The sequence below is a fragment of the Bidens hawaiensis genome, unplaced genomic scaffold, assembly GCF_021521415.1.
Source record: "Bidens hawaiensis isolate Kalapana, Puna unplaced genomic scaffold, B.hawaiensis_p1.1 tig00078492_1, whole genome shotgun sequence".
Lineage (NCBI taxonomy): Eukaryota > Viridiplantae > Streptophyta > Magnoliopsida > Asterales > Asteraceae > Bidens > Bidens hawaiensis.
Genome location: NW_027503448.1, coordinates 10,479 through 18,744, shown reverse-complemented (window position 1 = coordinate 18,744; position 8,266 = coordinate 10,479). Strand labels below are relative to the sequence as shown.

General features: G+C 35.6%; 2 non-coding genes across 2 annotated transcripts; both read left to right on the top strand.

The window, feature by feature from the left end:
* The first annotated feature begins 1,292 nt into the window (after nt 1-1,292).
* LOC143606943 (small nucleolar RNA U54) lies at nt 1,293-1,375 on the top strand. Its single transcript, XR_013148844.1, has one exon. It is a non-coding gene; the product is annotated as a small nucleolar RNA U54 (small nucleolar RNA).
* Nucleotides 1,376-1,443: 68 nt separating this feature from the next.
* Nucleotides 1,444-1,542, top strand: LOC143606944 (small nucleolar RNA R64/Z200 family). Its single transcript, XR_013148845.1, has one exon. It is a non-coding gene; the product is annotated as a small nucleolar RNA R64/Z200 family (small nucleolar RNA).
* The last annotated feature ends 6,724 nt before the right edge of the window (nt 1,543-8,266 follow it).

Genomic DNA, 8,266 nt, shown 5'->3' with positions numbered 1-8,266 from the left:
TTCTATTAGCTAACAGAGAAGGAGGGGCGTGAGACCATAAGCCGGTCAAAGTCTTAGCTTACTCATAAAGTCATTATATTAATTTTTAATTTAGCTAGAAAAACTTTACACTTTGACTAGTTTTGTAAATGCTAAAATCCAACCAGGTTGTCTCACAAAAATTATGAACAAATACTTCTAAGTTTGTCTCAAGTTAAAAACTTACGAGTAGCAACTTTCCCCTCTTCCCTCTTACATTCCTTGTCTAAGGAGTAAGGATGTATGCTCTCATGAATTTGACCATCCTCTTTTCTAGCCATGTCCTCTACGATCATCGTTCCTCCTCCCTATCTCTTCCACGACAACCTTAGGATCTCATTCGCACCTAAGCGTTGAAGTCACTCTAATATCAAAAAGCCATTTCTTAAGGTTTCATAACTTTTTTAACTCAAAACATTTAACAATTTACACTATTATTTCTTTGTAAACGTTTTTAACTTGAATTTTCATTGTTGAAAAAATGTATCATTATGTATTTACATACTTCACACACCAATGCATACGAAGAGCTGGATAAGGGGAGACCCTCACGTCCCGTATCCACTATATATCTAAGTAACAAGACTACAATAAGTTTTATACATAAAACAAAACAAATAAGCCTAAATCGATTTCATTTAAAATATAAATGGGGTAAATTGTGATTTTGGCCTCTCATGTTTAGCTCCTATAACTCATTCAATCAAAATGAACTTTTGAATAAATGAAAAATATGTATATATATATATTTAACTTTGAGTTAAATGAGGACAAGAGCTAAACGTGACTACGTGAGCCAAAACAACAATTACAATATACTAAAAAAAACGTTGGTTAAAGCCCATAAATGTTGCAGAGCAAAGCCCATAGTCAGGTCCATACTATTTGATTTTAGGGTTTCTTTCTAGACGCCTTTATATTATCGTTTTGTCCGATTTATTTTCAACCCTGTTTCAGAACGGTCTTCTTGTAAGAATTGTTTTCTGAGTTATGTTCCGTTTTCATCTCTATTTTTGTTTAATTGCCTTTATTGCTTTTGTTTTTTACAAGCTTTTAAGTATCATCGACATTCACTATATTGTTGTATATATGTTAAATTGTTAATTTAAAACTATGGATAAAATCTAGAGGAGAAGTGATGAGGAACAATTGGTCCGTGTTTCAGATCAACCGTGACTGACAAACCTTAACCAACTCTGATCTTTAACTACATCTTTGATATTTTTGTTTGTAAAACTTTATTTAAATATTTTGTTTTATGTTAAAATAAAAAGAGCTCGATGATCGAATGCCATTTTAGGCAATATACGCTATTCCGATTGTTAACGTGACCGGAAATTAAATATAAGTGAGAGCTCTTTCAGTTACATCCTATTCTCTTCAATTTATAGTTTTGTGTTTTTTTTTTAATTATTGTTTTTATCCACTCTACCGTGATGAAATATGAACAATTCACATGTCAGACTTCAGAGGTTTTGTAATCAAAATCGATGAGAATGAAAATTCATATTTTCTGAGTAATTTTAAATCTCTTTGAATAATAAGACAGTGTTCATAAACTTCATATATTATTGTTTAATTTATACAACCGTATTTTTTAATAATAAGACAGTTTACTTAGAACTTTACAGTGTTTGTTTTGCATTTTTGCGCATTGTCATTTGCTGCTTCTTTTATTGATTTATGTTTAGTTTTATTTTTGGATTGTATTTTGTTGAAACAAAATTTAAGCTTCGTTTATTTTTTTTAGTTTTAGATGTTGAACATGAGCACTCACTTTCATGCTGTAAAAGTATTTTTAATCCCAATAACAAAGACCAAAACTCATAGAGGACTAATGAATTATATACATAACCTAAGTATTCTGCTTCTCAATATGTCAAAATATGTTTAGGGAATTGAATGTAATTTCTCTGATATTTTAATATCGTTTCGATGCTCATTTGTTGTATGTAAGGCCTTGGTTTAAGAAGTCACAGAGAAAATAGACCAAAATTTCATCAAACGTACAAGAATGGTTTTGAAGTTAATAGTTGGGTATGGTAGTAAGACTGGTTGTTATAACCACAGGAAGACTGGTTAGGATCTTGGTTATAAATTTATAACAAACACCTAGTCAATAAAATTACAGCAAAAAATAAAGACTAGTCTATTGTTCTGGCTAGGGAAGGTTGCTAAGCATGAGACATCGTGTTTGGAGAATCAGCACGTGTTTATTCCATTTGCCTTCGACACTTTTGGATTCCTAGTTCCCCAGGCGGTTCGCTTCTTGGAGCGGGTGCAGAAGGTGGTCTAGAGTGACTTGCAGAGCCTGAGGAACCAAGGATTTATATTTAGTAGAATAGGCTTTGCGATTCAAAAGGAGATAGCGGCGCAGCTTGTTGCTCGCTTACCTATCATCTAAATGTAGTTCGGTTTGTATTATATATAAAAGGATCAATATTTTCGCTAGGGAACAAGTTAGCATTATTGGGTGGCCCAAAACACCGCCCAAGATATTAGTTATGTGTGGCACCTATGGTCTGTTTTTAATTTGTACTGTTTGTTTGACCACATTGTAAACAATAATAAAGACGTAATTTAGGGTGCTAGGATGTAACGTAACTTTTATCAAAACTATATGCAACTTATGTGATTTAAAATTTGCAAAATAGCGCATTCATTTTTGGATATATTCAAAGATGTCGTTAATATCTTTTTTAATCATTTTTTTTACAACATATGAACAGAATTGCATTTACCTTTATTATTTCTAGAAAACGTTTACAATAAAGTGACAGATAAACGGGCAACAAGCTGCGCCGCTACCCCTTTTGAATAGCAAAGCCAATCGTACTAAAAACAAAACTTTTAGACCTAGGGGTGAAGAGGTTCCGTGTACGACACGTTGAACACTACTTAAAAAATTTACAGCCTCTGAGGCCAGGAAACTAAATGTATCAAAAGCATATGGGAGAAATGTTGGAATACCGTATGCCCGAGACACATAATTAGGTTAATGTGGCTAGCCGTGTTTGATCCAAGTCGGGTCATACCCAATAACGAGTTAGACACACACCAATTATGTATTTGTTGAGATATGATCTATAAAACAAATACAGAACACAACACATTCAGAAATCGGGTTTCTGAATAATTACTTGAAAGTGTTAAATAAATTAATTGGTTAATTTATTTATTCAAATAATTATTATTAGACTGATTATTTAAACATGTGTTCTTTTATAAAATGGTTTATAAAAGATGGGATGTTTATATATTTTATAAGGTATAAAATATATATTATTTAGACATGTATGCCTTACACCCCATACACTTGGTCAAAGTTGGTAAGGACTTGATGGAGGTTGAGTAACTTTTACTTGACCAAAAACCTAACTTAAGATATGAATGAGATATGATCTTATTTATATAAAGATCAACATACTTTCAAGATATAATAAGGAACCACAACTCTCTCTTTCCCTCTAGCTTTTGGTTCGGCCGAAGTCAAGAAACAAAAGAGGTTCGAGTCTCGGTTTCTCGTGTTCAAGCTTCCTAACATAGCTCGGTGTGTGTTGGAGGCTCGGGGTATCTTCCGTTTGAGGATTTTCCCTTTGAAAGTCTAGCATCAACATCATCATCTTCTTCAACCATCAACTACATCTCTTAAGGAGTTAAGAATGTAAGTTTTACAAGCTTTGATAGTTTAGTTTTTCCGTATTATTTGATCCTTAGTCTCGGGTTTCTAATCTTAAGATGGTAATCTTGAAACAAGAATAAATGGTTATTCATAGATTAACACACATATGAACTTGTAATATATATATATGGATATATGTACATAAAGTTTATAGATAATCACGCTTCCGCCTTTTAATGACTAGTTAAATGATTAACTAAGTCTAAAATATCCATAGAAACCCAACAAATGGCATCAAGAGCCGGGATACGGGAAACTAAGCTTCGGGTTTTCGGTTTTATATTTTCCCCTTGAAAGATTTTATACAAAAAATTAACATGCATGATTTTTTTTTGTATTTAATCTTGTTATATTTTTGGCTTTGTTCAAAAAAAAAAAAAAATAAATAAATAAAACCGAGCTATTGGGCCGAAGCCCACTTCTTTTGGTTAATGGGTTAACCGAAAAAAGGGAAGAAAGTTAAATGGGCCGAAGCCCAAGAACAAGTTATTGGGTCAAACCCAAATGGGTTGGGCTAGGCCCGATAAGGTCAAGGGGTTTTGGAACGGGATCCTAAAACATAACGGGTTATGTTTGTTATTTATTAAAACTAGACCGAGCCGTAGACCAAAATGGATGTTTGTTTGTGGTTGATGATTGTAATTGTAATTAATTATTCAAGTTTCGGTTTGTAATAATTAATTAGGGGCAGTTTTGTAATTTTGTAATTATTTATTCATATGGGTATGTAATAAATAGATTATTTGTAATATCTTTATTTTATAGAATAAAAAATGTATTAGGACATTTGGTTTTGTAAAATTAAAGAAGATTGCAAAATTGGAAGTTTGGGCCTTATTGGGCCGGGTATGGTGATAATGGGCCTCACAAGCCCATTAAGGGGATTCAAGCCCAAAAGGACCTAAGCCCACCAATTGAGCCCAAATGGAAGCTTATGGAAGCTAAGGCCCAAGTTCAAGCCCAATGGATTACAACGGGGTTGAAGTAGATGCTTGACGCATTTGGATGCGGGATCAAGTGGGAGCTACAACATCCATGTGTCGTGTGTCCCTTAGGATCGGACCTAAGACACACACTTGTTTCGGCTAACAAGTGTGGTCTAACTTAGTGGCTCGTGTCTAGTATAATTGTGTATGCTTGTTAATTGATTGTTTGATTGTGTGGTTGTTAGATATTAGGATATCAACTTCGTCACATAGAATTAATTAACATAGCATAAAACGGGTTCTAACAATTATCGGTAATCACGTGACACGTAGTTTAATAAAATGGATTTATTAACTAGCCGTCTCACGCCCATAATAAAATGGTTTTATTATAAATTAGAATTTTGAAAATGGTTTCAAAATAATCATGTTACTAAATGCATGTTAGAACATGATTTAAAGTTTTACAACTAGAATTATTAAAACTAAAAATCCCTTTTAAAATTAAGGATAACAAGTTAAACACCATCCTTTTGTATAACGCTTAACATATTAGTAAGCTCTTAGTGGGAAAAAGGTCACCTAACCGCGTAGAGTAAATTAATATGTTGAGGTAATATTGGCATATAAATGGGAAAAAGGTCACCTAACCATTTGTATGTTGATATTACAAGTTGATACAAGTAGGACGACTTAAATTAGAACCATGTGAAGAGGGTCACCCAAGCATGGGGTCTAATAGGTGTTGATGGGATAAACATGCTGACACGAAATATGATTTCGAACCGGTCCCATAAACTCTAGAAGTTGCAAAAGGGTTTGCAATTGTTATGAATAACTACCTTGATAAACCGACAATGGGAAAAAGATCACCTAACCGGAGTCGGGTTTTTCGTTGGATTCTAGATTTTAATTATTAATTATATTTGGTATATATAAAAGGGTATTAATAATTAAAATAAGTAAAACACTAAAATGAACTTAATTAAAATTCTGCAGATGGCTGCACACGTCGACGACAACATAATCCCTAACGTCCAAAATGTATCTCTCCGATCTATTCTCGCTAAAGACCGTCTTAGTCACAATAACTTTTCGGATTGGTTCCGAAATTTAAGGATTGTTCTAAAACAAGAAAAATTATATCATGTTTTGGAAACACCTATCCCCAACGAACCGGAAGAGGGAAGTGAGGTCGAATACATGAATTGGGTCCAACACACGGAAGATTCCATTCAAGTGTCATGCCTCATGTTGGCGACTATGGTTCCCGTAATCCAAAAAGATTTCGAAAACCATAATGCGTATGACATGATTACTCAACTTAAGGAAATGTTCCTTAAGCAATCGAGGGTTGAAAGGTTCGAAACGGTTCGAGCCTTGCATGCATGTAGAATGGATGATAATCAACCAGTTTCAACTTATGTACTTAAGATGAAAAGTTACATTGATCGCCTCGCCAAGCTCAATTGTCCCATCTCAAAAGAGTTAGCAACGGATTTGATCCTTGACTCTTTGTCGAAAAGGTTCGACACTTTCGTGTTAAATTATAACATGAACGGGTGGGACAAAAACATTGGAGAACTTCACTCAATGCTTAAAACAGCCGAGGCGAGCATGGGTAAAAGGGTTTTACTCGTGTTTGCGATCAATGAAGGTGGATCCAAGAATCGATCTCAGCCCAATCCTAAGGCTAAGGTAGCAAAAAGAAAGGGTCCTCCTGTGCATCTTAAGGGTAAGGGCAAGGCACCGGTTATGGCAAAGAAACAAAAGGTTGTGGAACCGAGGGGTCATAAGGATGATCCTTGTTTTGGTTGTGGGGAGACCGGACATTGGAAACGCAATTGCCCGGTCTACCTAAAGGAGCTAAGAGACAAGAGGAATGCGGGGCATGCCTCGGGTAATGTCTTTATGATTAATATTGAGCTAAATCTTATTTCTTCTAACACATGGGTATTGGATACCGGATGTGGAACTCACATTTGCAATTGGTTGCAGGGGTTCAAAAGGAATGAAGACTTAAAGAAGGGCGAAGTGAGTCTTTTCATGGGCAACGGTACAAGGGTGCACGTGGTCGCTAGAGGAGACTTCACTTTATCGCTTCCAAGTGGTTTGGAAGTTGTTTTGAAGAATGTTTTGTATGCTCCTAATTTGACTAGGAACATTATTTCCGTGCACCTTCTTAGACAATGTAATTTTGACTTTAAATTTGTAAAATCAGAAATGCATGTATCATCTAATGGTATCTTTTATTTTAAAGCTGTACCAAACAACGGTATTTATGAATTGGTTCATGATAATACCTCAAATAGCTCATTATATCAAACTTCCACCAAAAGACTCAAAAAGGATTTGAGTGATTCCTACATTTGGCATTGTCGCCTTGGACACATAAACAAGAATCGTGTAAATACTCTCCAAAAGAATGGTCTTTTGAAAACAAACGAGTTAGGTTCGTTTGATGAGTGTGAATCTTGTATTCAAGGCAAGATGACCAAAGAGCCTTTCAAAGGTACAAATGAAAGGGCTAAGGACTTGTTAGGTATCATACATACGGATGTATGCGGACCTCTCAAGCCCACTAGTAGGAATAGTGAAAGGTACTTCATTACCTTTACCGACGATTTTAGTCGATATGGGTATGTGTATCTAATGAAACACAAACATGAAGCCTTTGAAATGTTCAAGGAATTTCAAAATGAAGTACAAAATCAGCTCGACCGAACAATCAAGGTACTCCGCTCCGATAGAGGAGGCGAATACCTAAGTGATGCTTTTCAAAGTCATCTTAGAGATTGTGGAATTGTTTCACAGCTCACTCCTCCTGGTACTCCTCAACATAACGGAGTATCCGAGAGGAGGAATCGAACACTGTTGGACATGGTTCGATCAATGATGGCACGAAGCTCACTACCACCATCATTTTGGGGATATGCACTACTTACAACAGCTCGTATTTTGAATATAGCCCCGACCAAAAAGGTGGATCGAACACCCTATGAAGTGTGGCATGGAAAGGTTCCATCCCTTTCATATTTAAGGGTATGGGGATGCAAAGTTTATGTTAAACGTGACACCCCAAATAAGCTTGAGGCTCGATCCATCAAGTGTATCTTCATAGGATACCCAAAGGATGATATAGGATATATATTCTATGATTCTAGTGAACAAAGAGTGTTTGTTTCACGCAAAGGATACTTCTTAGAAACTAAGTTCCTTATGGAAGGACCTAGTGAAAAGAGAGTGGAACTTGAAGAGGTTCAAGAATCACTGGATGATACACAGTTGGTCGATACTAGCTTTCAACACGAGGATGTTGAAGGTGATCAAATGGTTGATCATACACACGTTGCTCGCAGATCTAGTAGGGTTAGTCAACCTCCCGAGAGATATGGATTTCTCGTGGATGGTTGCTACTTGGTCGATTTTGGATGAACCGATCTCCTACAAAGATGCTATGTCACAACCTGATTGTGAAAAATGGCTTGAAGCCATGAGCGCCGAGATGCAATCCATGCACGATAACCAAGTTTGGGAATTGGTTGATCGTCCACTTAACTCCAAACTGGTTGGATGTAAGTGGGTCTTCAAGAAGAAGACCGATATGCATGGAAATCTAGATACTTACAAAGCACGACTT